This window comes from Hyperolius riggenbachi, chromosome 3 (genome assembly GCF_040937935.1).
Source record: "Hyperolius riggenbachi isolate aHypRig1 chromosome 3, aHypRig1.pri, whole genome shotgun sequence".
In the NCBI taxonomy this organism is placed as follows: Eukaryota; Metazoa; Chordata; class Amphibia; order Anura; family Hyperoliidae; genus Hyperolius; species Hyperolius riggenbachi.
The window spans coordinates 503,651,934-503,679,105 of record NC_090648.1 but is presented as its reverse complement, the minus strand read 5'-3'; the positions used below and the strand labels follow the sequence as shown (position 1 = coordinate 503,679,105).

Below are 27,172 nucleotides of genomic sequence, written 5' to 3'. Positions count from 1 at the left end.
CCATCCATTATTCTGTACCACTGATATTGCCTGTGCTGTAGCTGCAAAGACGCCAGAAGATCTTCTGACAGGTAACAGCATCATCTCTGTTGATTTGTTGTACTTTACTTATGAGGGCTGCACTGTGGAGACAGGCGAGGCAAAGGTCTGCTAGTCAGGGCTGGTTTAAGCTGGGGGCGATTGCACTACACTTGTTGATGGCCGGTGATCGGCAAAACGCGACTGCAGTGTCACACTACGAGGGGGTTCTCACAGCAATGTTTCCATTTTTTGGAAAATCAAAAAATTCTACTGCATGTACCATTTTTTTTTCAGAGCGATTATACTTAAAGGAGAACTGAAGTGAGAAAAATATGGAGGCTGCCATATTTATTTCCTTTTATACGATACCAGTTGCCAGGTTGTCATGCCGGTCTATTTGGCTGCAGCAGTAGTGTCTGAATCACACCAGAAACAAGCATGCAGCTAATCTTGCCAGATCTGACAATTATGTTAGAAACCCCTGATCTGCTGCATGCTTGTTCAGGGTCTGTGAATAGAAGTATTAGAGGCAGAGGATCAGGAGGTTAGCCAGGTAACCAGTATTGCTCAAAAGGAAATAAATATGGCAGCCTCCATATACCTCTCACTTCTGTTGTTCTTTAAAGGAATGTGCAATAACACACATAGCTTTAAAAATCACGCTGAAAATCAAAATCGCAGTTGTTAAGCGCTTAGGGGTTGCGTTTTGCATTCTGAACTAAGCCTAAAAAAGTTTTTATTTCATACACTAGCTGATTGCCCGGCGTTGCCCGGGTATGTATTTGGCTGGTGTTGGCTCCACCCACTTTTTCTAACCCTAACACACACATACTCAATTACCAAGTTTGTGAGCTTTGCGGTCTTTGGTATCAATAATTTGCATTGAAATGAAAAAAATCTGATTGGCTGTTTGTGGCTCCACCCCCTTTTCTGAATTTGAACCCCAATCACCCAATAACCAACTGTACCAGGTTTGAGGCCTGTGCCATTAACAGTTCAAGAATGGTAGCAATTAAATATTCCCCTTGAAAAGCAATAGGTGAAGTTTGATTCACTTTTGTAGGCTCCACCCACTTTTCTGAATATTCATCCCAGTCACCCAGTGACCAACTGTGTAAAGTTTAAAAATCCTGCCATTAAGAGTGTAAGAATGGCTGCAGTTTACATTTTCCCAGTGAAATTTGTATTTGTCTCCTCCCACTGATGACCCTGCATTGCTCGGGTATGTATTTGACTGGTGTTGGCTCCGCCCACTTTCTAACCCTAACACACAAACACTCAATGACCAAGTTTGTGAGCTTTGGTGTCCTTGGCATCAATAATTTGTATATTCCCATAAAAATTAAACAAATCAGATAGGTTGTTTGTGGCTCTGCCCCTCTCCAGCATTTGAACCCCAGTCACCTAAAGACCAACTGTAGCAGGTTTGAGGCATCTGCTATTAACAGTGTAAAAATGGCAGCAATTTAAATATTCCACTTGAAAATCAACAGGTGAATTTTGCTATTATAGGCTCTACCCACTTCCCTGAATATTAATCTCAGTCACTCAGTGACCATCTGGGCAAAGTTTGGGAACCCTGCCATAAACAGTGTAAGAAGGGCTGCAGTTTACACTTTCCCAGTAAAATTTGTTTTTGGCTCCACCCACTTTTTGTAACCTGGACACAAAGTCAATACTTAATGCCCAAGTTTGTGAGCTTTGGGGTCCTTGGCATCAATAATTTGTATTTTCCCATGAAATGAAACAAATCTGATTCACTGTTTGTGGCTCTGTCCCCTTTTCTGAATTTGAACCCCGGTGACCCAATGACCAACAGTACCAGGTGTGAGGCTTGTGCCATTAGTGCAAGAATGACAGCAATTTTAATATTCTCCTTGAAAAGTGACATGTGATTTTTGATTGGCATTTTTAGGCTCCACCCACTTTTCTGAATATTAATCCCAATCACCCAGTAACCAGCTATGCTAAGTTTGAGAACCCTGCCATTAACAGTGAAGAAGGGCTGCAGTTTACAATTTCCCAGAAAAATCTGTTTTTAACTCCACCCACTTTTTGTAACCTGGACACACAGTCACTCAATGACCAAGTTTGTGAGCTTTTGGGTTCCTGGTATCAAAATTGTGCTAATGGAAGCAGTTTATCCAGCAAAGAAATCTGGCTGTTTTTGGCTCCGCCCCTTTACTGAATTTGAACCCCAGACACTTAACGACCGACTGTAGCAGGTTTGAGGCCTCTGCTATTAAGAGTGTGAGAATGGCTGCAGTTTCAATATTCCCCTTGAAAATCAATAGGTGAATTTTGATTGGCTCTTGTAGGCTCCACCTACTTTTCCAAATATTAATCCTAGTCATCCAGTGACCAACTGTGTGAAGTTTGAGAACTCTGCAATTAACAGTGTAAGAAAAGCTGCAGTTTATATTTTCCCATGTAAGAAGTTAGTTGTTTTTGGCTCCGCCCACTATTTCTAATCTTGACATACAGTCACTTAATGACCAAGTTTATGAACTTTGAGGTCCTTGGCATCAATAAGTTGCATTTTACCACTGAAATTAAACAAATCTGATTGGCTGTTTTTGGCCCGCTCCCTTCAGAATTTAAACCCCAGTCTCCCAGTGACTGACTGTAGCAGATTTTAGGCCTCTGACATTAAGAGTGCATGAATGGCAGCAATGTAAATATTCCCCTTCAAAATCAAAAGGTGAATTTTTATTGGCTGCTGTAGGCTCCACCCACTTTTTTGAATATTAGTCCCAGTCACCCAGTGGCCAACTGTGTCACGTTTGAGAACCCTGCCAATAACAGAATGGCTGAAATCAATCTTACAAATCTGATTGGCTGTTTGTGGCTCTACCCCTTTAGTGAATTTGGACCCCAGTCACCCAATTACTGACTGTATCAGGTTTGAGGCCTCTGCCAGTACCAGTGTGAGAATGGTAGCAATGTGAATGTTCCCCTTGAAAATCAATAGGTACATTTTGATTGGCTGTTGTAGGCTCCACCCACATTTCTGAATATTCATCCCAGTCACCCAGTGGCCAATTGTGTAAAGTTTGGGAACCCTGCCATGTTTAAAATTTAGTTGTTGGCACCGCCCACTTTTTCTAACCTTGACATACAGTCACTCAATTATCAAGTTTATCAGCTTTGGGATCCTTGTTATCAATACTTTGTATATTCCCATTGAAAAATAAACAAATCTGTCTGTTTGTGGCTCCGCCCCCTTTCTGAATTTGGACCCTAGTCACCCAGTGACCAACTGTACCAGGTTTGAGGCATCTGCTTTTAACAGTATAAGAGAATGGTAGCAGATGAAATATTCCCTTTGAAAATCAAAAGGTGAATTTTTATTGGCTGTTGTAGGCTCCACCCACCTTCCAAAATCATAATCTCAGTCACCCAGTGACTAACTGTGCAACGTTTGAGAACCCTACCATTAACAGTGCAAGAATGGCTGCAGTTTACATTTTCCCAGTAAAAGTTGTTTTGTTTCCGCCCACTTTTTGTAACCTTGACACACAGTCACTCAATGACCAAGTTTGTGAGCTTTCAGGTTCCTGGCATCAAAAATGTGTGAATGGAAGCAGTCTATCCACCAAGGAAATCTGATTGGCTGTTTGTGGCCCCGCCCCTTTAGTGAATTTGAACCCCAGTCACCCAAAGACTCACTGTAGCAAGTTTGAAGTCTCTACCATTAAAAGTGTAAGAATAGCAGCAGTTTAAATATTCCCCTTGAAAATCAATAGGTGAATTTTGATTGGCTGTTGTAGGCTCCACCCATTTTCTTGAATCTTAATTGCATTCACCCAGTGCCCAACTGTGGCAAGTTTGAGACCCCTGTGATTAACAGTCTAAGAATGACTGCAGTTTACATTTTCCCATTTAAAATGAATGGCTGAAATTTGATTGGCTGTTTTATGCTCCGCCCACTTTTCCTGGATTTGTAACCTCGGTCACCAAGTGACCAACTGTGCCAAGTGTGGGGACTCTGGCTTGATTACTGTGAGAATGGCAGCCTTTTACATTTTTTCCATTGACTTGAATGGGTGAAATATGATTTGCTGTTTGTAGCTCTGCCCACATGTGCAGGGGGGACCCGAGACCCCCAGAACATATCATCCCAGGTAGTAAGCGATCTGCATACCAAGTTTCGTTCAAATCGGTCAAGCCGTTTTCGCGTGATCGCGGCACATACACACACACACACATACATACATACATACATACATACATCAGATTTTATATATATAGATTTCAGAGCCCTTAGAATTCACAGTAACCTATATAGGCTTCAATTCACAAAGCATTACCAGCGCAAGCAATAAAGCAGAAAACAGCTGATTTTATCGAACATTTCACGAAATGTCAATTCGCTAAAGGCTGTTACTGCATGGAAAACTGAAATGACCGGCTAGTGAGGGAAAATACCTCATAAATGTCAAATAAGGGCTCGTTTCCACTAGTGCGTTGCGGAATCACCGGCGAATCACCGCAGGCGAAATCGCATGCGGGTGCGATTCCGCATGCGTTTTTTGCCGCGATTGCGCATGTGATTTCGCATAGGTCAGGGTAATGCGATTTTAACCAAGTCACTGCCTGTGTGAATTAACATGGGTACCTATGCAAAATCGCATGCGAATTCACGGCAAAAAATGCATGGGGAAACCGTATGCGATTTCCCTATTAAATACATTGCGTGCGATTTGCCTGCATTCCACACGCAAGCGAATTCTGAAGGCTCTGCCGTGCAGAAAAATCCTGCACAGAAAAACGCACAGCAAAACTGACAAGTGGAAACAGGCCCATCCACTTGTATTGGCTGTGCGAATCCGCATGCGGACAACGCATGTGGATTCGCTATAGTGGAAACGGGCCCTAAGGCCTGAGACACGCTGCAGAGCGCTTTTTGGTCAGCACTGCGTCTGCATTTTTTAAAAACGCTCCCATTTACTTGCTTAAAAATCACAGCAAAATTGCTGCAATCGTGATTTTTAGAAAAATCGTGTTCGCAGTGATTTTGCCATGATTTTACCACAATTTTTAGGCAAGTCAAGTTACTTATAGAATGCTGGGGGTGGGGGGAACCAATATAAAATTTGCACTGGCTCCTTAAGGTGCGTACACGTTCCCCAATCATTTCAAACGACGATCGTTTTAAAAAAAGCAGGCAACGACCATTAAGTCTAACGACGGACGAGCTAGATCGTTCAAAACGAACGATCTAGCTTGGCGGATTTTTTCCAACGACGATCGTTTGCAAAGGTAGTACATCAGTGGAAACGGTCGTTCGTACTAGGCTTGACATGCGCATTTCGCTATTCCTCCATGGAACTTTTCATTTTTATGCGCAAGCGCAATAGTTGCTTTACGCGATGTAACGTTTGTTCTAACGATCAGATCGTTACACACCTTTAAAAGCTAACTTTACTTAGGTCGTTCTTTCGTCAATTAAAAGTTCGTTTGTCATTCAAAACGAACGATCGTTGTCGTATGTGTGTACGTAGCTTTAGTTACACCACTGGCTGTCAGTTTGAGAGTATCCTTGTTGCTGCCAGTGATTTGTGCAAGAGTGGAAAACAACCTCCTTCGCTGCACAGCTAGTTACTCATGCAGGAGGAGGAAATAAGTAGGCTGAATAACAATACAGATTCCAGGCTACAACATTGTTGCAGTTGCCTGAAAATTGAAAGCTGAATGCAAATCAATAATATTTAATGACGTCATATTGCTAAAACATACTTTTTTATAGCAATTTTTTATTTTTTTGTTTGTGTGAGAACAGAACATCACTTTAAACAATCTCTTTCTATTCCAATCCAGACATAAAATATCTTCCTCAGACGGACGCTGTGATCTCTCGGCAGCATGTCAGGTGTAAAGAAATGTAAGTGCTGATTTCATATATTTATTGCAATGTATTTGGTTATACTGGGGGGATCTTTTTCTGCAAAAAATGATGACACTTTTCACTCTCAGCTGCGGGTTCTGGTAGGAATAGGAAAGGTTGGACCAGAGCCGGGACAAGGTCCTCCAGCACCCACCCACCTTAATCTCTAGTTATCTGGCTTGCAGTCACTGCCATGTATCCCCTTTTCTTATTTCTCTCTGCTTCAAACACAATAGGGGAATGATAGCTGAGTGAGTTGTGCGCCCCCTCCTACACTGCGCCCTGAGGCTGGAGCCTCTCTGGCCTCTGCCTCGGCCCCACCCTGCACCCCCTCCTACACTGCGCCCTGAGGCTGGAGCCTCTCTGGCCGCTGCCTTGGCCTTGCCCTGCACCCCCTCCTATGCTGCGCCCCGAGGCTGGAGCCTCTCTCACCTCTGCCTCGGCCCCGCCCTGCGCCCCCTCCTACACTGCACCCTGAGGCTGGAGCCTCTCTCGCCTCTGCCCGGCCCTGCGACCCCTCCTACACTGCGCCCTGAGGCTGGAGCCTCTCACCTCTGCCTCAGCCCGGCCCTGCGCCCCCTCCTACACTGCACCCTGAGGCTGGAGCCTCTCTGGCCTCTGCCTTGGCCCCGCCCTGCGCCCCTTCCTACACTGCACCCTGAGGCTGGAGCCTCTCTGGCGTCTGCCTCGGCCCCGCCCTGCGCCCCCTCCTACACTGCGCCCTGAGGCTGGAGCCTCTCTCGCCTCTGCCTCAGCCCGGCCCTGGGATGGACTCAGAAAGGACTGGAACTATCAACTGTAGGGGTCAAAGACGACCATATAGCGATGATTGCAATCAGCTAGTTACGATTACACACAATTTCACGTACATTTTTGCAATTACACCCATACGTAATAACGATCTGTAAATTGATTTTGTGTAATCATTTGTAATTTAGCATAATTTTCACATAATTTTGTGCCGACTTTAGCGGTGAATAGCAAAGGCCCCATATATGCTACCAAAATAGCTACATAAATTACAGAGAATAGTGAGTACATGTAAAAAAAAAAAATTCAAAAAGGTCCATATGCAATTAACTTTTTCTCCTTACTTTTCTTCTAGGAGATACATTCTCTGCTTCTTTTTAAAATAACTTTTCAGCACAAAAAGTAGCTGGAAGAGTGCTTGAAAAATAGTTTTGTGTATTTTCTTGATTGTTGGTGGTTTAAAGGGCATTTTATTGGCAGGGTGTGAAAATATCACTCAGGAGGAAAAAAAAAGGAGAAAAAGTTAATTGCAAACGGGCCCTTGTAGTTTTTGAGAAAATTGATTTTAAAAAAATGCAAAGGGAAAATGGTTTTTGAAATTCAGAAAAATGACAGTTTAAAAAAACATTTTTTCCCTTGCATTTTTAAAATCGATTTTCTTAAAAACGACAAGGTTTTCTTGAAAATTATAATATTCTCCTTAAAGAGAACCTGTAACAAAAAAAACATCCCCTGGGGGTACTCACTTCAGGAGGGGGCAGCCTCAGGGTTACAATGAGGCTTCCCCCTCCCCTGTAGCTGCAGGCAGTCCAGCGCTGGCTCCCCCGAAGTCTCCCGCAATCCTCCCTCGACAAGCCTGACAAGCGCTGATATATTTACCTGTCCTGGCTCCAGCGGGGGCGCAGTTGCGGCTCTCAGCACGGAGATAGGCGGAAATAGCCGATCTGTCGGGTCCGCTCTACTACACTGGAGCAGGAGACTTGCACCTGAGCAGTAGAGCGGTCCGACAGCGATCGGCTATTTCCGCCTATCTCCGAGCGGAGAGCAGATACTGCGCCTGCGCTGGAGCCGGGAAGGTAAATATTTCCAACCCGCTGTTTGGAGGGGCACAGCGAGACCGCCGTGGGACACAGGAGGACGGGGGAAGCCTCAATAGGATCCGGAGGCTTCCCCCTCCCGAGGTGAGTACCCCCAGGGGAGGTTTTTTTTGTTACAGGTTTTCTTTAACATATGTAGCAATTTTGGTGGCAATAGAATGTATAGTGACTTTGCTAATCATCGGCTAAGTTGGCACAAAATTACATGAAAATTATGCAAAATTACAAATGAATACAATTACAGAATAAAATAATTAAGATTTTTCCCAAAATTTCGCATTACGATTTCACATAATAATTGCAAATTTCGATGTGAAATGACGTCTATGTGAAATCTGTGCTCATCACTACAACCATGTGTAGCCCTTGCTGGATAATGGATGAGGGGTTACAGTAGCAACACTAGAGGGGTGCGGTAAGTGTGGACCAAACCAAGTGTCTCCTGCAGAGGGGGTGACACCAAGCTCCAGGCTAAGGGCTGGTTCACACGGGCGTCTACTGAGCTTTTGCTTGGCATTGCGGTCAAACGCCAGCGTTTAAACGCCAGCGTTTAAAAGCTAGCTTTTGAAAGCTTTTGAAAAGCGTTCAAGGCTAGCAGTTCTGGTCTCTGCTATTGTTTCCTCGCGTTTACCGCCTCTGAAAGCAGCATGTTGCTTTTGAGACTAGACGCAACGCTGGGATCTACTGCCAGGCTTTCATGAAAGCCTGCAAAAGCCAGCTGTAAACGCTCCCATTCACTTGCATGGGATGGCAGTAGATCCCAAAAAACGCTGCGTCTGAAACGCTGCGTTAAACGCCACAAAAACGCCCGTCTGAACCAGCCCTAAGGGCCCTTTTCCACTAGCAATCGCTAGCGTTCACGCTGAACGCTAGCGATTGCTGAATCGCAATTAGCGGCGATTCCCCGACGTTCGCGGCCGCGATTTTGCTATGCTATGCACTACATAGCAAAATCGCGGCAAAAGTCGCTCCGCGGCGCGATCGCGATCAAGTAAAAAACGAATCGCGGTAGTGGAAATGACCTACCGCGATTCCTATGTTAAAAAGCAAACCGTAGCGATTGTAAAATCGCTAGCGGTTTGCGTTTTTGCGATTCAGCCAGCGCAAACGCGCTGGTGGAAAAGGGCCCTTAGGGCGAGTGGCGTAAGACTAAGTAAATATAGGAGTTTTCTTACTAAAAAAAGTGTTATTTTTGTTTAGCCTGGTGAATTTCCTGGGGTAAGAGAGGGGTGACACCATGAGTTTCCACACTGGGTGACACCAACCCTGGTAATGCCTCGGGGGAAGGGGGGTGTTTTTGTCATGTATCCAGTGTCACCCTCCATACATTGAGGGAACTGCCGAGGTCTCTGTCTCTGGGAGTATTGTTGAGTGGTCTACTAGCGAGAAAGCAACTGTGATGGCAAGGGGGTTTCATGGCACTGCTCGGAGAGCAATTTGTGCCCTGGTGGGGGGTAGGGGCGTAACAATAGACCCTACAAGAGATGCAGCTGCAGGGGGGCCCAGAAGCAGCAGGGCAGGGGGCCCCAAGGTGAGAAAAGTTTATTTTCCCTGTCCTGAGAGACTGGCAACTAAGGGCACGGAGAGAAAAATGTTCTGCTCTCTGCACAATTGTTCTAATGGCTGCATCTGCTCAGCCACTGATAAGGAATCATACAAAGTTTTGCAGACAAAGATTTGTAGACAGTCCCTATTCAGTGTGCAGCAGGCTCTTGTGTACACCATCCTCTCCACCCCTCCCCAAGTGCTGTGTACTGTAGTGATGCTGGAAGAGTCTGCAGAGCCAGTTCTGCTCCATCAGAGAAGGACAGAGTGAGTGTAATAAGCCGAGGCTGGACGCACACTCATCTGTTTTTCGGTTTTCTGTATGCGGTGTCTGCACACCATGTGTGTCTGTAGGTGTGAAAACATGCACGTTTTATCACAGAAGCTAATGTAATTGATAGAGAAAAGGCCTGCAGTGCTTCACTGCTGTCTGTTTTTATCTGCATGGGGAAAACACAGTCAAGTGTGCACTAGCCAATGGAACACTAGCATCGTGAGGCAGGTGCGGGGAGTGCGACCTGCACCAGGTGGGGTGACTCCAGCCGCCCTGAGCCTGAGGGAGGGGGGTGCTACAATGGAGGGGGGAGTCACCCGCGGGGAGGGCAGCCCGACCTCTCCCTCCCTTCCACTGCCCCTGCCGCCCTCCGTGCTCCCCCCTCCGAATACAAAGTTAGCGCAGCCAGGGAAGTGCTGTGTATAGCCAGGGAAGTGCTGTGAATGGTCACTCACCTCCCTGGTTCCAATCGCCGCCGGTGTTCCAACATTTTAGCATACCCGACAGAATAGCATACAAATGCTACTGAGCATGTGCAAAGTCATGCAGGGCATACATTAACCCCATAATACCCATCAGCAGCATTAACCTTTTCAACCCCAGTTAGCTGCCTGTGTGCTGATATGCAATCTCCACTATCCAAGTGGACATAGAGTTAGAATAAAAAGTTGTCCGAGCGAAGCGAGGACCGAGCCCGCAGCCCAGCGAGCGAAGCGAGCGGGCAAGGGGACACTGATTCTACTAACAAGGGGTATATCACTTTAAATGTATGCTATTCTGTCAATGTATGCTAGCTAGTTGGAACACCGGTCTCCTCCCGCTCTGCATAGACGCAGATACACACGCTGCTTCCGCGTGTGTATCTGCGTCTATGCAGAGCGGGAGGAGACCGTCGGCGATTGGAACCAGGGAGGTGAGTGACCATTCACAGCACTTCCCTGGCTATACACAGCGCTTCCCTGGCTGCGCTAACTTTGTATTCGGAGGGGGGAGCACGGAGGGCGGCAGGGGCAGTGGAAGGGAGGGAGAGGTCGTGCTGCCCTCCCCGCGGCTGACCATTATGGGGGGCACCTATCTATCTAATCTATACTGGGGGGGCAGCTACCTATCTAACCTATACTGGGGGGCAGCTACCTATCTAACCTATACTGGGGGGCAGCTACCTATCTAACCTATACTGGGGGGGAAGCTACCTATCTAACCTATACTGGGGGGCAGCTACCTATCTAACCTATACTGGGGGGGAAGCTACCTATCTAATCTATACTGGGGGGGCAGCTACCTATCTAACCTATACTGGGGGGCAGCTACCTATCTAACCTATACTGGGGGGCAGCTACCTATCTAACCTATACTGGGGAGCAGCTACCTATCTAACCTATACTGGGGGGGAAGCTACCTATCTAATCTATACTGGGGGGGCAGCTACCTATCTAACCTATACTGGGGGGCAGCTACCTATCTAACCTATACTGGGGGGCAGCTACCTATCTAACCTATACTGGGGGGCAGCTACCTATCTAACCTATACTGGGGGGGAAGCTACCTATCTGACCTATACTGGGGGGCAGCTACCTATCTAACCTATACTGGGGGGCAGCTACCTATCTAACCTATACTGGGGGGTACCTACCTATCTAACCTATACTGAGGGGCAGCTACCTATCTAACCTATACTGGGGGGCAGCTACCTATCTAACCTATACGGTGGGCAGCTACCTATCTAACCTATACTGGGGGCAGGTACCTATCTAATCTATACTGGGGGGCAGCTACATATCTGACATATACTGGGGGGCAGCTACCTGTCTAACCTTTACTGGGGGGCAGCTACCTATCTAACCTATACTGGGGAACAGCTACATATCTAACCTATACGAGGGGGCAGCTACCTATCTAACCTATACTGGGGGGCAGCTACCTAATCTAACCTATACTGGGGGGCAGCTACCTAATCTAACCTATACTGGGGGCACCTACTTATCTAACCTATACTGGGGGGCATGTACCTATCTGACCTATACTGGGAGGCAGCTACTTATCTGACCTATACTGGGGGGCAGCTACATATCTGACCTATACTGGGGGGCAGCTACCTGTCTAACCTATACTGGGGGGCAGCTACCTATCTAACCTATACTGGGGGGGCAGCTACCTATCTAACCTATACAGGGGGCAGCTACTTATCTAACCTATACTGGAGAAACCTACCTATCAAACCTATACTGGGGGGCAGCTACCTATGTAATCTATACTGGGGGCACCTACCTATCTAACCTATGCTGGGGCACCTACTTATTTAACCTGTATTGGGGGCACCTACCTACCTATCTGGCTACCTATATTAGCCCACCCCACTGCCTTACTATTACATAGTTACATTACAGTTAGCTCCACCTATGTGATGTCATGGCCACACCCACCGGTTTTGGGTTTGTTTGTTTGGGGGGTGTCAGTAAATTATCCGCACCGGGTGTCAAATACCCTAGCTACGCCACTGCAATGGAATAACATTGGTTCTCAGTTTACCTGTGCAGAAAGTGAGGTGAGGGGGGGGGGGGGGGGGGGGGGGGAGGGGACCCCATCCAAAGTTTTGCAAGGGGGCCCAGTGAGTTCTAGTTACGCCCCTGGTGAGGGGTCATTTCCTAGTAGTTTGGGTCACCCTGAGCTGCTTGGTTACTCTCTTCTAAAGTATGGTACAGGCATCAAACTTTGACATCTGAAGCAGTGGTTCATGATCAGTTAAGCTGCTAGTCTGATGTCTGAAGAGGCGCTGCAGGGAGCCTCCTGCCTTTCCTCCTCCTGCCCCTCCCCCCCAATCTCAGTTGGATAGTACATGCAGCTTAGAATCAACAGTCACTTACTACAAGCAGAATGTTGGCCAAATTGTTTGTGAATGATTGTTTGGCTGTTTGCATGTGGCTTACCATGAAAACCAAGGTCGCATATACATCTGAACAGTCCTATAGGCCTAGGAGACACCTTACACTCCACCCCTCATAAGAGGCCACACCCTCCAAAACTGAACCTGAAATAAATTAACTGTTTTGGTAACAACTTGGGAGATAAGAGGCAGGGGAGAGAACAGGCAGGCAGCAGTGAGAAATGGAAAGGAAGGAGGTAGGCCTCTAGGCATGTGCCTGAAATGCCTAATCGATCATTTGGCCCTGATAAAGATATAACACATAGGGTCGTGCTGCTGTCACCAATTTATATTTTTTAATAGGCTTTGCTAACTGCTGTGCTAAAAAATCTCCACATCAATATTTTGTTGTATAAAATGCATCTTGTCATTGATAATGTAGTTTTCGGCAAGGATGATGACCATAAGGATAAAGACCATAAGGAGGACAAGCACAAGGAAAAGGATAAATGTGACAAGAAGGATAAAAAGGATAAGAAAGATAAGAAAAAGAAAGGTGACAAGGTGAGAATATCAGACCACCAACTATTTTTCTCTCGTTGGACCCACCCCCTATACTACATCATTGGGCTAAACTTTGACCCTCTACATCACAGTCAGCAGACACATGGCAGCCAATCAGGCTGCACTTCCTCCTGGAGCCCCCCCCCCCCCCCTCCTTATATAAGGCAGCAGCGTCGGACATGATCTCACTCTGTCTGCTGCTGTAGTAGTAAGAGAAGGGAGAGGTTGCTGCAGAGACATAGGGAAAGCTTAGTTAGGCTCTTGTTAGGCTTGTTAGCTTGCTCCTTGCTGATACTTATTGCTAAAAAGCACCCAAAACAGCTCTTTTGAGAGCTAATGTTCTTGTGATGTGTTTTTTTGTGTGTGTGGCCCACTGACACTGCATATACAGCCCTGTCTGTCGCAGCTGGCCCTTGCTAATTGATATACTGTGCCTGGTCCAGCACATTCAGTGCCTACCTTTTCATTGCACCTGTGTGTGTGGCAGCTGCACATTTGTAATACCAGTCCGTGCCGTGTGCATACCTTTCACTGCACCTGTGTAACAGCACACAGTTTTATATACCAGTCACTGCATACCTGTTCACTGTACCTGTGTGTGTGACAGCTGCACATTTATAATACCAGTCCATGCATACCTTTCACTGCACCTGTGTGACCGCACGCTGTTTTATATACCATTCACTGCATACCTGTTCACTGTACCTGTGTGTGTGACAGCTGCACATTTGTAATACCAATCCATGCATACCTTTCACTGAACCTGTGTAACAGCACACAGTTTTATATACGAGTCACTGCATACCTGTTCACTGTACCTGTGTGTGTGGCAGCTGCACATTTGTAATACCAGTCCATGCATACCTTTCACTGCACCTGTGTAACAGCACGCAGTTTTATATAGCAGTCACTGCATACCTGTTCACTGTACCTGTGTATGTGACAGATGCACATTTTTAATACCAGTCTATGCATACCTTTCACTGCACCTGTGTAACAGCACGCAGTTTTATATAGCAGTCACTGCATACCTGTTCACTGTACCTGTGTATGTGACAGATGAACATTTTTAATACCAGTCACTGCATACCTTTCACTGCACCTGTGTGACCGCACGCTGTTTTATATAGCAGTCACTGTATAGCTTTCACTGCATATGTGTGACCGCACGCTGTTTTAAATGAACTATCTGCAATCAAAGATTGAGTCGTGGAAAGACCAAGACCCGCATAGGAACATGGTGAAAAAGCACAAACGGCAATGGGAAGACCACCTGAGGAAAAGCAGCAAACAAACGCAAAGCCACACACCGCCTCCTCTTCCTCCTTTAGGTGCAGCATTTTCTTCAGCCACTTTCTCCCTTGCACCTTCACAGCCACCCTCCTCCACTCTGCCTCTCACCTTGAGCGGTTCCTTCTCCTCTGCCCACAGCAGCAGCCAGGTGTCCATGAAGGAAATCTTTGAGCGGAAGAAGCCAATGTCTGCCAGTCACCCCCTTGCCTGGCGTCTGACAGCTGGCTTGGCGGAAATGTTATCTCGCCAGCTGTTACCATACCGGCTGGTGAACTCTGAGGCCTTCCAAAAATTTGGGGACACCGCAGTGGAAGATACCAGGCCGCAAATATTTTTCTCAAAAGGTGATGCCCAAACTGTACCGTGATGTAGAAAGGCAAGTGGTGTCATCTCTGGCACACAGTGTTGGGTCAAGGGTCCATCTGACCACGGATGCCTGGTCTGCCAAGCACAGTCAGGGCAGGTACATTACTTATATGGCACATTGGGTCAACGTGGTGACCGCTGGCAAGCAGGGATTATGTGGCTGTGCAGCAGACCTAGTTGTGACACCTCCAGTCCTCCACGGCTTGCAGGCAGGCCTGCTGCCACCTCCTCTCCTTCTCCTCCTACTCCTCCTGTTACATCCTCTCCAACTACACACTCCCAGCTCCCCAGGGCCAATGCTGCATGCCATGTACAACGGTGTCTTGCCATCTTGGAAATGTCTTTCCTCAAAGCCGAGAGTCATACTGGAGCAGCTCTCCTGGCTGCTCTGAACAAACAGGTGGATCAGTGGCCACCAACTGGAGATTGGCAACGTGGTGTGTGACAATGGCAGCAATCTCATTTCGGCTTTGAGTTTGGGAAAGTTGACACATGTACCCTGCATGGCACATGTGCTCAATCTTATAATCCAAAGATTTGTGTCTAAGTACCCAGGCTTACAGGAGGTCCTGAAGCAGTCCAGGAAGGTGTGTGGGCATTTCAGGCGGTCCTACACGGCCATGGCACGCTTGGCCAATATTCAGCGGAGAAACAACTTGCCGGTGAGGCCCTTGATTTGTCATAGCCTGCCCTCAACGGAATTTAACACTCCTCATGTTTGACCGCCTGCTACAACAGGAAAAAGCCGTCAAACAGTATCTGTACAACTACAGTGAAAGGTCATGCTCTGGGGAGCTGGGGATGTTATGGCCGAAGTACTGGACACTCATGCGTAATGCCTGCAGGCTCATGCGTCCGTTTGAGGAGGTGACAAACCTGGTGAGTCGCAGTGAAGGCACCATCAGTGACTTGATCCCATATGCTTTCTTCCTGGAGCGTGCCGTGCATAGAGTGGCGAATCAAGCTGTAGAGGAGCATGACCAGGAACAGGAGGGGGAAGAATTTTTTGAAACATCAACTGCAGCATCATCAACACCTGCGGCATCACAGAGGAGGGGGGAGGAGGAGGAGGAGTCGTCTGGGGAAGAGGAGTCAGATGAGGAAGGTGTTTTTTTTTAAGGAGGAGGTGGAAGAACAACCACAGTAGGCGTCGCAGGGGGCTTGTGCTGCTCACCTTTCCCGTGGTATTGTTCGTGGCTGGGGGGAGGAGGAGAACTTACCTGACATCACTGAGGAAGAGCAAGACGAGATGGCTAGTACGGCGGCATCTGACTTTGTGCAGATGGCGTCTTTCATGCTGTCCAGCCTGTTGAGGGACCCCCGTATAAAAATACTCAAGGGGAATGAGAATGACCTGTACTGGGTGGCAACACTACTAGACCCTTGGTATAAGCACAAAGTGGCAGAGATGTTACCAAATACCCACAAGGCTGAAAGGATGCAGCACTTGAAACACCATTTGGCAAGTATGCTTTACAGTGTGATTAAGGTTGATGTCATAGCACAACGGAATTAAAGTGCCACTGCCAGTAATCTTCCTCCTTCTCCCATGTCCACGCAGGCAAGGACAGTACGCTCTAGTGATCTCATGGTGATGTCAGACATACAGACATTCTTTAGTCCAACCCTCCACCAACGCCTCGACCGGCAGGTAGCCGACTACCTGGCCTTAAAGGAGAACTGTAGTGAGAGGTATATGGAGGATGCCATATTGATTTCCTTTTAAGCAATACTAGTTACCTGGCAGTCCTGCTGAGCTATCTGCCTGCAGAATCACACCAGAAACCAGTATGCAGCTAATCTTGTCAGATCTGACAATGTCAGGAACACCTGATCTGCTGCATGCTTGTTCAGGGTCTAGGGCTAAAAGAATTTGAGGCAGATGATCAGCAGGATAGCCAGGCAACTGGTATTGCTTAAAAGGAAATCAATATGGCAGCCTCTATATACATCTCACTACAGTTCTCCTTTAAGTGTGGATGTAGACACTGTGAGCAGCGATGAACCCCTGGACTACTACGGGTGCGCAGGCTTGACCTGTGGTCAGAGCTATCCCAATTTGCCATCCAACTTCTGTCTTGCCCTGCCTCAAGCGTTCTGTCAGAAAGGACCTTCAGCGCAGCTGGAGCCATTGTCACTGAGAAGACAAGTCGCCTAAGTCACAAAAGTGTTCAGTACCTCACCTTTATCAAAATGAATGAGGCATGGATCCCAGAGGGCTACTGTCCACCCGAAGACTAAGTCAGTCCCCACACACAGCATCTCTGCCTGCACGCTGTGTGACTGGCTGCCTGTCCCAAGACTAAGTCGCTCCCCACACAGCATCTCTGCCTGCAGGCCGCTTGACTGCCTTCTCCGCCACCACCAACAGGGTCCAGGACTCCAGGCGGATTCCTGAATTTTTAAGGCCGCTGCTAGCAGCAGCTGCTATAATAATTTTTCTGGTGCGTGTACATGCCTGCCTAATTTTCTGGCTGCACTGCGGCTGCATCAACAAAACAAAAGGCATGTACATGTGCCTATTCCCCTTCGTGATCATTACCTTGCCGCGGTGAAGGGGTTTGCGTATCACAATGAAGCATGACCGGCTAAATGAGTGTGTTGAGGGGCACACCCAAGATAATAAGGTCGTTGCTTAATTGTGGACATACCAAATTCGATCAGCAGGACACTCAGTCACTGTCCAGAAGGCTTAAATGGTTAAAGAGGAACTCCAGTGAAAATAATGTAATAAAAAAAGTGCTTAATTCTTACAATCATTATGTATAAATGATTTAGTCAGTGTTTGCTCATTGTAAAGTATTTCCTGAACCTGATTTACATTATGACATGTATCACATGGTGACATTTTTACTGCTGGAAGGTGATGTCAGTGGTAGTAGCTGCTGCTTGCTTTTTTGGCAGTTGTAAACAGCTGTTATTTCCCACAATACAACAAGGCTCCCACAGTGTGATGTCAGTACCTCAGTGCTGTGAGGCGCTGACATCATTTGTGGGAGGGGTTTTACCACAAAATCAGCCATACAGAGCCCCCTGATAATCCGTTTGTGAAAAGGAAACGATTTCTCATGGGAAAGGGGGCATCTACTGATTGAGACCAGGGTTGCTCGTAAACTACGCCAGCGCGAATCTACGCGTCGTAGTACGCAACTACGCATCGTAGTTCATAGACGAAGTTTAAGAACTACACGTACGCATTTCCGCGTAGTCGTAGTCCCGCTATGCGAAGCTTCGCCCGCTATGCGTAGTTGACGTATGTATTGCGAAGTCAACTACACGTGCGGTAACTGCATCTATATGGGTCATTGCGCTTGCGCAGAAATATTATTGCCCTTTTAGACGCATACAATTCCGCATTGGAAGGTGGAATGTACACTTATATTACTTTATACTTGCAAATAGGTTGAAGATTATTGCGGAAAATTTTCCGCATAAGGGCATAAGCGGTCGCATCAACTACGCTTCGCACTACGCGAAGCATGCGTAATTTAACACGTAGTCTACGAAATGCAAACGTAGTGAAGTTTATGATTACATTGCCGTAGATTGCGAAGCGTATTTGCGTAAAAATACCAGCGTAGCGAAGTTGGCTGACTACGACCATCCCTGATTGAGATTAAGTTCAATTCTTGGTTATGCTTTCTCTTTAAGTTAAACTTTAATACAGGCTGTCCCCTACTTACAAACAGGTTCTTTTCTGGGAGATTGTTTGTAAGTTGAGACCTGGGTTATACATGGTGAAACGTGGATAAATTATTTAATTTTTGGAAAATTCTGGATTTGGATATATAGTATAAACTATATTTTTGTTTGTATTAATTGTGCTTTTAAAAAATGTTAAACTACCTATAACAATTTTTATACAAACTGTAAAATTTAACAACAAAATATGTAATAAAATACAATATTGTACATTTTGTACATGAAGACATCTTTGTTTGTATCTCTGAGGGCCCTTTCACACTTGTGCGCTTTACAAGCGATTTCAGCATCGCTGAAAATCGCTAACATTTTGAAAAATGCTTGTACAATGAAAAGTGTATGGAAGTGTTCTCATCCAGTGCTGCTCATCAGGATTCCGGATATCCCGGTAACCCGGATATCCGAACTTCTTAGGCCTATCCGACCGGATCCAGGTTCCAGATAGCTAGGCCCAAATCCGGATAGCTATCTGCGGATAGTTGGGCTCATAATTCGAATATCCGCGGATATCTGCGGGTATCCGGATCCGAAATACTGTAACTAAGGAGATGACGTCCTGGAGCCAATCAGAGGGCTCCCATCAGAAGCCCTAGCAACCTACCACAGAGGGGAACCCTGGCCAGCCCCACCTGACCTCATTGAGCCAATCAGAGGGCTCCCAGCCTAAGGCCACATACACACATCAGACCATAGTCTTTTGAAAATTAAAGATCACAGACCAATCTTACCACCCTTCATGTAGTATGAGAGCCATACCTACACAGTCTTTTCTATGGAGCTGAACTCCCCATCAGACAAATCTTTGCAAGATTCTGCACACACGGATCTGTACAGACACAAAAGATCAGTATCTGCAAAAGATCTGTTCCTGCCAAAGATCCGTTCCTGCAAAATGCATTCAGTCTATGAGATCTGCAGATCCTCATACACACCTTGTTTAACTGACATTCATCTGCAGATCAGACAATCATCTGCAGATCTAAAAATCCATCTTGGTGGATCTGATCTGCAGATGAATGTCTGTTAAACAAGGTGTGTAAGGATCTGCAGATCTCATAGACTATGAATGCAATCTGTGTGTGCAGCATCTTGCAAAGATTTCTGTCTGATGGGGAGTTCAGCTCCATAGAATAGACTGTGAAGGTATGGCTCTCATACTACATGGAAGGGGGTAAAATTGGTCTGTGATCTTTCATTTTCAAAACACTATGGTCTGATGTGTGTATGAGCCTTTAGAGTGTGTGCTGCACTGCTGCTGGGCCAAGGGCTGTACACAGTGATAAGCTGTTCAGTGATTAACCCCTTCACTATCACTACACTATAGTTAAATCGTTCATTAGCTTGATTGATGTCATAGTGTGACATTTAGAGTGTGTGCTGCAGTGCTACTGCAGCTGCCATGTGTCTGTGTGTGTGCTGTGCACACACCAGGCCAGCTGCTGCCTGCCACGTGCAAAGTGCAGCCACATGCAAAGTGCAGCCACGTCCAAAGTGCAAACACGTGCAAAGTGCCACGTGCAAAAAGCAAACCCGTGCAATGTGCCACGTGAAAACACGAGCAAAGTGCCACGTGCAAAGTGCAAACAAGTGCAAAGTGCCACGTGCAAACACGTGCAAATTGCAACGTGCAAAGTGCAAACACGTGCAAAGTAACACGTGCAAAGTGCAAACACGTGCAAAGTGCCACATGCCACTTTGCACGTGGCACTTTGCACGTGTTTGCACGTGGCACTTTGCACTTGTTAGCACTTTGCATGTGGCACTTTGCACTTGTTTGCACGTGGCACTTTGCACGTGGCACTTTGAACATGGCACTTTGCACTTTGCATGTGTTTGCACATGGCACTTTGCACTTTGCACATGTTTGCATGTAGCACTTTGCACGTGGCACTTTGCACGTGGCACTTTGCACGTGTTTGCATGTGGCACTTTGCACGTGGCACTTTGCACTTGGCACTTTGCACATGGCACTTTGCACGTGTTTGCACATGGCACTTTGCACTTGGCACTTTGAACATGGCACTTTGCACTTTGCATGTGTTTGCACATGGCACTTTGCACTTTGCACATGTTTGCATGTAGCACTTTGCACGTGGCACTTTGCACGTGGCACTTTGCACGTGTTTGCATGTGGCACTTTGCGCTTTGCACTTTGCACATGGCACTTTGCTGTCTGGAACCTAGGCCTGATGTTAATTGACAGCCATTTTTTTTTGGGGGGGGGATTTTAAGACCCCACATCATCAATTAGTGTTTCCCTTTGCAAAATAATGATGATACATGCCTCATTGACCCCCAAAACCCTTTTTAAAGCAATTTAACCAGTTCGGCCTATCTGGACGAGCTTCCTCGTCCAGATAGGCACTGGTGCTGCCGCCGGCTCGTGCGCGCGATCGGGCGCGCCCCCGCGCGCGCTCCCGCTGCCCGCCGCTAGCCCCCCGATCAGTGAATGGGAATATAATTCCCATTCACCGATCTAACTTCCCCGCAGAAATACCGACGCTTTCTCTCCAGAGAGCGCGGTATTTCTGCCCCCAGGAAACAACTTCTCAGCATTTTAGTTCCTAGATGCGAGCTGGTTCGCATCTAGGACTTTTTTCACTGTGGCCATCTTGTGGCCAAATAGTAAACTGCACCCACATACATTTTTGATAAAAAAAAAACATTATTTTACATTTAAAATTAGCAGTTTCCCTCCCACACCAAAAATTACCCACATACACTTTTTTTATTTAAAAAAAAAAAAAACAACAATTAAAAAAAAAAAAACAACAACATAAATAGTTACCCAAGGGTCTGAACTTTTTAAATATGCATGTCAAGAGAATATGTTATTATATTATTTAAAATTATAAGCTTATAAATAGTGATGGACGCAAATTGAAAAAATGCACCTTTATTTCTAAATGAAATATCGGCACCATAAATTGTGATAGGGACATCGTTTAAATGGTATAATAAGCGGGACAGATGGGCAAATAAAATACATGCGTTTTAATTACGGTAGCGTATATTAATTTCAAACTATAATGGCCAAAAACTGAGAAATAATGAATTTCTTCCGTTTTTTTCTTATTCTTCCTGTTAAAATGCATTTACAGTAAAGTGGCTCTTAGCAAAATGTATCACCCACAGAAAGCCTAATTGGTGGCGGAAAAAACGAGCTATAGATCAATTCATTGTGATAAGTAGCAATAAAGTTATAGGCGAATGAATGGGAGGTGAACGTTGCTCGGATGCATGAGATTTTCGGACCGCGGCGCTGAACCGGTTAAAGGACACTTTTCTATCCAGATATCCGAATCCGGCCGGATATCCCGGATACTAGGGTCGGATATCCGATTCGGATTGGAAAATTTTGAATCCAGATATCCAACCCGGATCGGATATCTGGGTATCCGGATCCGAATTAGTTCCAGATAATGAAAAATGGTATCCGAGCACCACTGTTCTCATCTAAGTGATTTGCAATTTTGTGAAATGGAAACGCATTGCCTGAGCATTTTCTGAGTGATTAGCGTTTCAGTGTTAAGTATCTGAGCGCTTGTAAATCACTCTGGAAGCGCTGGCCTGCTCACAATCAACAGTGTTTCTCCAGCAATTTTACCCATCAAATCTTGCAGTTTACCCAGAAAACACCTCTTTTTCCTGTGCAGATGTCATTTCCTGTTTATGGAAGACAGACACAACTTATTGAAATCAAAAAAACGCTAATCGCTGAAAAAACGATTTCTGTACAGTGAAAAATCGCTGGAAAATCTCTAGGAAAAAACCCTGGAAAACTCCAGAAAATTGCTCAGCGTTTGCGATTGCGTTTAACGATTTCTAGTGTGAATGCTAAAATGTTGTATCTCAAGTTGTGTTTAACTAGGGATTGCCTGTAAACGGATTATTTCACCTAGTCTACCAGCAGAGGGCAGTGTGCTAGCAGTAGAAGACTTTCTTCATTATGTAAAAGCAGGGAGTTTTAAATCTGGATAATACCATTTATTGGCTAACTTAGAGGTAAATAAAAAGTAAGCTCTCGACTAATAAGTCTTCTTTAGACTTAGTTCCTGTATATTAACAAGATGTTAAAAAAACACAGCTTATATACACTGCACATTCGAAGGAGAAACATTCTTTTGCAGACATAAATAAATGTCATTTGATACTTTAATCACTTGAGGACCCACCCTTTACCCCCCCTTAAGGACCAGCATTATTTTTTGTGATCTGTGCTGGGTGGGCTCTGCAGCCCCCAGCACAGATCATGTTTCATGCAGAGCGATCAGATCGCCCCTCTTTTTTCCCCCCTATGGGGATGATGTGCAGGGGGGGGGGTCTGATCGCTCCGGTGGGCAGGCATGTTGCGGGGGGGGGGCACCTCAAAGCCCCCCTCCGCAGCGAAATTCCCCCCTCCCTCTCCTACCTGCTCATCCCCGGTGATCGGGGCTGCACAGGACGCTATCCGCCCTGTACAGCCAGTGACAGGCTGTCCCCTGTCACATGGCGGCGATCCCCGGCCGCTGATTGGCCGGGGATCGCCGATCTGCTGCTGCGCAGCAGCGCCGTACATTGTAAACAAAGGAGACCGATGTCTCCTACGTTTACATTTAGTCTGCGAGCCACAATCAGCGGCTCGCAGGCTATTCACGGAGACCCGCTCCGTGATCTAACAGGAAACGGCCGCTCGCGCCAGCGGCCTTTCCTGATTAATTAGGGAGGCACCTGGCGACGCACAGTTGCGTCGCTGGTCCTCCAGCTACCACTTTGCCGCCACACGGTATGAGTGTGCGGTCGGCAAGTGGTAAATTACAACTTCAGGAGGCTTTCACAGAGATGCTAGCTAATTTATGACAAACAGATAGGACCACTTGTGTGCTAAAAGATCACAAACCACAGACTCCGTGTGATGGGAAGACATTGTAAATCCAGAGTTCCACCGTGACTAGGCAGATTACAAATAATATTTGTTATAAGCTAAAAAGAATTGTAGCATTCAAAACCCATCTTCTAGCACGTGAAATAGAAGGAATTGTAGCATTAAAAACTCTTTGTAACAGCCCAAGAAGTTAGAATTCTTGTTTAAACCTTTGTCTACAATTATGAACCAAGTATACATTTTGTTTCTTTTGCTAGTCTTTCTTTATGCGATTTGAAGCCACCCATTAATACAATGACAAGAAGATCACGTAAACTGTGTCCACGTAAGCAGAAATGTGTGGGCACTGGGAAATCAGCATATATGTTCTTGTTGTTTTTTTTCTGCTGTTAATAGTGAACCTGTGGTGGTTCATGCGTTCACATAGAGTTTATCCTGTTTCTCCCACATCCATTCCTTTGGGGCATTTTGCATTATGTAAAGATGATGTGTTAGCTGACTTTTTGTATATTTTTGTATATTTTTGTTCCCAGGATGGACATAAAGGAGACAAAAGCAGTTCCAGCTCCGGCAGCGATTCTGAGGTAAGATCCTAATGGTTATCCTGTAACGACTGAGCAATTGCTTTTTACTCCCACTGTTCCAGTCAGTCAGCTCACCCTGGTAGCCTTCATTGCTCTGTTAAAGCGAGCTTGAAGTGTTTTTAGAATAAAAACACAGACACTTAGCTATGGAGATGGAAGGTTCTGGGTCCTGTAGGGCCTTCCTGTTCCTCTCCTTGTTCCCTTGTTCCAGCGCTGTCTACCCCGCTAGCAGTCTCTGACCGGCGATGGGTTGAATACTCCTCTCTTCCACCACGGAAAGCTTCAGAAGTCTTCCTGAAGACGGGCGGCTCCGTAGTGCGAAGTGTTTTTAAAATAACAAAAAAAAAAAAACAGGTGCCTTAAAGCAGATCCGAGATGAAAAACGAACTATAATAAGTAACTTGTCTATATATCTTATCTAAAGTTTAGATAGCATATCTAGCTGCAAACAGCTTAAACGGTTTATGATTATTTATTCCTGTGATACAATGAGGGCAGCAATGTTCTGTTTGTCACATTGTCACAGGCTGAGGGCTGGAGATGCTATCAGCTTGCCTGTGTGTAAATTCAGTATCCTCTCCTCCTCCCTCCTCCCCTCTGCCTCTGAAATCTCTGGCTAGTAACCTCCTCCTGCCCAGACTGAGCTCCCATAAGCCCTTGCTACCTGGGACTGAGTGCCAAGGCTCTCTGAAAAGCTGTGGGCGAGGCTTGTTTAGTTTATAGGGAATTCGAGTATTAAAACAAAACAAAAAAAGTATTTGGCTTGAGGAATGCCCTATAAATTATATGAAAAGAACACAATTATGCAATGAGTAAAAGTTTATCTCAGATCCACTTTAAGAGAGGGAGGGCTCTGGGTCCAATTGAGCCTCATTTCTCTCACGGTCCCCTCGTTCCAGCGCTATCTCCCCAGTTCAAATCTCCCACCACCGGAGGCTTTGGAAGATTTAGACAGGTGGCTCCATGCTTTCTTGCGCATGCACACTATGGAGCCGGGGATCGGCAGAGGAGAGGAAAGGCTCTATAGGACCCAGAGCCTTCCCCCTCCTTAGGTAAGTCTCTTTTTTTTAATTTTAAAAGCACTTCAGGTTCACTTTAACCACTTAAGCCCACAGGGTTGAGATTTTTTTTGCATCTGAGCAACTTTCACCTCCCATTCATTTGCCAATAACTTTATCACTACTCATCACAATGAATTGGTCTATATCTTGTTTTTTTCGCCACCAATTAGGCTTTCTTTGGGTGATACGTTTTGCTGAGAATTAATTTATTCTAAATCAATTTTGGCCATTATAGTTTGAAATGAATACATGTTACCATAATTTAGACCCATGTACTTTATTTGCCCATTTGTCCCGCTTATTACACCATTTAAATTATGTCCCTATCGCAATGTATGGCGCCGATATTTTATTTAGAAATAAAGGTGCATTTTTTCAATTTGCGTCCATCACTATTTAAAAGGCCATAATTCAATAAATTATATTTATGACATGCATATTTAAAAAGTTCAGACCCTTAGGTAACTATTTATATTTTATTATTATTATTATTGTTATTTTTTTTTGTTTGTTTTTTTTATTAAAAATTTTATTTGGGTATTTTTTAATGTAGGAGGTAAACAGCTAATTTTAAATGTTAAAAAATGTATTCATTTAATAGAAAGTGGTTGTGGGTGTAGTTTTACTATTTGGCCACAACATGGCCACAGTCAAAGAGTCAAAAAGAAGAATGAAGACCAGGAACTTTTTGAGCTCAAAAAAACCGCAGCGTCGGTTTTTCTCCGGGGGGGGGGGGGGGGGGGGGTGGCTTCGATCAGTGAAAGGGATCTATAATCCCTTTCATTGATCGCTGGGCTGACGGCCGGCGGCGGGAGCGCGCACGGGAGCCCCCTGCGGGAACGTGCGCGGCCCGCGGGAGTGCGCGCAGCCTAACTGGACAAATTTTTGTACAGTTAGGCTTAAGTGGTTAATGTTGGGTTGAATGAAAGTTTTGTCCATAGTGTAATTATAAAAGGAATCTAGAGTGTTTATTCGTTTTCGTTTTATATATTATAGTCAGAGCTGAAGTTAGTTTTTGATTTTTTGTGATTATAGTTACATTAGGAAACGTGGGTGTTGTTTTGTTGTATTTCTAATTTATTTATTTTTTTTGTAAATTTCTCAGGGAGGAAAGAAGAAAGACAAAAAGTAGCATCTCATCTCCAGCGGTGTTCTTGATGCAATGTAACTCTTGTTTGATTTGTACTGGTGTTTATATATTGTGATTTGTATGTTCTGAGGATCTATAATAATAAAACAGAAACTCAAAATCAATGTCCATATCAGTTTGCTGTGAGCCAAGGGTGTTTAATTGTTGGATAATATTCATCAGTATAGACTCTGCAGACAGCTTTTAAGAACTGAGAGGGGGTTTGTTTAATACACGTGCCATTTTATGAATGGTGCTGTGACATATGTCACAGCACCATCCTTTCAGTCCAGTGCCCCGTGTCCCCCGCTCTAGTCAGGCAAAATCTTTGACTGACTAGAATGTCCAAAATGGGCGGGGAGAAAATGCCAGTTATCCTCCTTAGGAACGCCCCCACCGCGCCCACTTGTACCATCATACTACTTCTGACCTGTTAAAACAACCCACAGCAGAGCCGGGACAAGGTCCTCCAGCACCCAAGGCTGAGACACCAAAGTCCATCCCTCCCACCTCAGCCATCACACACTGATTGCTATTAGACTAAGAGACGCCACATTGCCCCCAACACCTAATCTCTAGTTATCTGGCTTGCAGTCGCTGCCATGTATCCCCTTTTCTTACTGTATTTCTCTCTGCTTTAAACACAATAGGAGAATGATAGCTGAGTGAGTTGTGCGCCCTCTCCTAAACTGTGCCCTGAGGCTGAAGCCTCTCTCACCTCTGCCTCGGCCTGGCCCTGACCCACAGCATGACTCATCTACTCAGGGTTCCCTTTCTTTTCCGCCCTGTCAGCTCTCCCTTGTCCTCTCACATCTGCCGGCACATTCACCACTATGGCGCTGTCCCGGGCTACTCCCACGTCAGCACCATCATGGTGAAAATGCTGGCAGATAAAAGAGGACGCGGTGGGGTAACAGGAGAGCTGAGAGGGTGGAGAAGACAGTGAAGGTAACACAGAGTAGGTGAATTATGCTGTGGGGTTTTTGTTTATTTTAACAAGTCATAAAATTATAGTACAGGAGTACTTTAAGATGCACACACAGGACTGTCGCCCACATTGATCAGGACATGATCCTTCAGGTGATAACTTAGAGAGGAGTACTGTACAAACACGTTACTAGCCTTCAGGCTATTGATGCGTACCATTAATGATGGGCTCACTAGTAGTCACG

At 45.7% G+C, this 27,172-nt stretch overlaps 1 long non-coding RNA gene across 2 annotated transcripts; it reads left to right on the top strand.

Annotated features, from left to right (window-relative positions):
- LOC137561766 (uncharacterized) lies at positions 1-26,125 on the top strand. 2 transcript variants are annotated; one of them, XR_011030104.1, is made up of 5 exons: positions 1-71; positions 5,842-5,905; positions 12,880-13,001; positions 23,760-23,810; positions 25,977-26,125. It is a non-coding gene; the product is annotated as an uncharacterized lncRNA (long non-coding RNA). The 2 variants fall into 2 exon arrangements; XR_011030105.1 differs by lacking the exon at positions 1-71 and adding an exon at positions 4,001-4,023.
- The last annotated feature ends 1,047 nt before the right edge of the window (positions 26,126-27,172 follow it).